The sequence below is a fragment of the Echinops telfairi genome, unplaced genomic scaffold (assembly GCF_000313985.2).
Source record: "Echinops telfairi isolate 266 unplaced genomic scaffold, ASM31398v2 ScPeMD7_3509;HRSCAF=4178, whole genome shotgun sequence".
Lineage (NCBI taxonomy): Eukaryota > Metazoa > Chordata > Mammalia > Afrosoricida > Tenrecidae > Echinops > Echinops telfairi.
Genome location: NW_022107407.1, coordinates 15,349,540 through 15,352,048, shown reverse-complemented (window position 1 = coordinate 15,352,048; position 2,509 = coordinate 15,349,540).

Sequence of the window (2,509 nt, the reverse complement as noted above, 5' to 3'; positions counted from 1 at the left end):
CTCTTGCCTATATTGAATGAAACATCAAAAGGATATGGGAGGAATACACAGAGTCACTGTAGAACTAATTGACATCCCACAATTTTCGGAGGTAACATAGGACCAAGAACCAATGGTATTGAAGGAAGATGTTCAATTGCACTGAAGGCATTAGCCAAAAGCAAAGTTCTGGAATTGGTGGGATACCAACTGAAATGTGTCATTAAGCTGAAGAAGCATTGGGGAAGCACTTACTAGTCTATGCCAGGAAATTGAAAAGACAGCTACTTGGTCAGCTGACGAAGAGATCCATATTTGTACCCATTCCAAATTAAGTTGGCCCAACAAAATGCTCACATTATAATGATATCATTGTTATCACATGCGAATCAAATGTTGCCAACAACTCTCCAACAGTAGTTGCAGCAGTACATTGGGAGGGAACCGATTGAGGTGCAGACTGGGTTCTGAAAAGTACATGACACAAGAGATATCATTGCTGATGCCAGAGGGATCTTCAATTAAAGCAGAGAATACTAGAAAGATGTTCATTTGTATCTTATTGACTGCAAAAGAATTGAATTGTGTGGATCCTAACAAACTATGAATAGCCCGGAGAATAATGGGAATTCCAAAACGCTTCATTGTGCTCATGCAGATCTTGTACATGGATCAAGAGGCAGTTGTGTGAACAAAATGAGGGTATATTGTTGTTTAAAATCTGGAAAAGTGTGAGTCAGGGTTGCATCCTCCACCCTATTTATTCAATTTGTATCATGAGCAAATAATCAGAGAAAGTGGATTATATGAAGAAGAATGTGGCACCAGGATTGGAGGAAGGGCTGTTAATAACCTTCAATATGCAGACAATACAATTTTCCTTCTGAAAGTGAGGAATTCTTGAAACACTTGCAGGTGAAGATCATGGATTTCAGTTTAAATTATGGATTACAACTCAATGTAAAGAAAATCCTCACAAAATCCTTCACTACTGGACCAATAGGTAATATCATGGTAAATGGAAAGAAGATTGAAGTTGTCAAGGATATTGCCTTCCCTGCATGCACGATCTATGTTCATGGATGCAGCAATCAGCAGATACACAGGAGCATCACGTTAGATGCATCTGCTCCCAGGACCTTGTTGGAGTGTTGAAAAGTAAGGCTGTTACTTTTAGGAGTAAGGTGTGCCTGATCGAAGCCCTGGTATTTTCAATTGCCTTGTATGTATGTTAAAGTTGGGTAATGAATAAGAAAGACTAAAGAAGAATCGATGCATTTGAGTTGTGGTTCTAGTGACAAGTATGTATTGCAAGAAGTATGACCAGATTGCTCCTTAGAAGTGAGGACAGTGAGACTTTGTCTTAAATACTTTGGACAGGTTGCCAGCAAAGTCTCGTCCCCGGTGAAGGACATCATGCTTGGTAAAGCAGAGGAGCAGTGAAAAAGAGTAATGCCCTCAATGTGAGAGATTGACACAGTAGCTGCAAACATGGGCCCAAACACAAGCACACTTGGGAAGAGGACACAGGGCTGGACAGTGTTTCCGAGGAGTTGAAACTAACTAGATGGCACGTAACAAAGAAGATGACTATTCTTGTATTTTGTTCGAAGTATAAAAGTCACTGAAATATTTTTATAATTCTGAGTCTTACTTTTTTCGCTCTTACTTGGAATTAGAGCAGTTTATTTTGTCCCACTCTTGGCACCATACTTTTTGATTTTTTTATTTGGTGCCAGCAAGTTGCTACCCACTGCCAGGGACCCCAGGGGACAGAGTAAGCTGTTTGTTCTTTTGGATTCTTTAGGTTGTCGGGTTGTCGGGTAAGGTTTGGAAGGTTAATCAAATGGACAGAGGTTTCTTGGAAGAAGAAGGTGAACTATCTGTTCACCCTAAAGATTTACAAAGCGGAGGGGGGAAATGAGCAGCCGATATCAAGGGCTCAAGTAGAAGGCAAATGTTTTGAGAATGATGATGGCAACAAATGTACATACGTGCTTGACACAATGGATGGATGTATGGATTGTGATAAGAATTGTACAAGTCCCCAATAAAATGATTTAAAAATTAATAATAATAAAATTAAATTAAAGAAAAGATTTACGAAACTTCAGAAATCCTGTGCAGGATCTTAAGGAGGCAGGGTTGAATTGATGGTAGTGGGTTTTTGTAGCTTGCCCGGTTTTTCTGCTGTGAAGTCCTGGGGTTCTCTGTCTATCTATCTATCTATCTATCTATCTATCTATCTATCTATCTATCTATCTATCTATCTATCTACCTACCTACCTACCATAGGAACTGCGCCTTACCTCCTTGTGTGATCTTTGAAAATTGTGCCCCTTAGAGGTCTGGTGGCATAATGGGTTATATATTGAACTGTTAACCCTGAAGTCCACAGTTCAAAACCACCAGCCACTCCACAGAAGAAAGATGAGGCCTTCTACTCCCACAAATGCTTTACAGTCTGGGGAACCCAGAAGGCAGTTCTACTGATGGCAGTGAATTTGAGAGTGAGTTTTGCTTCAACTAG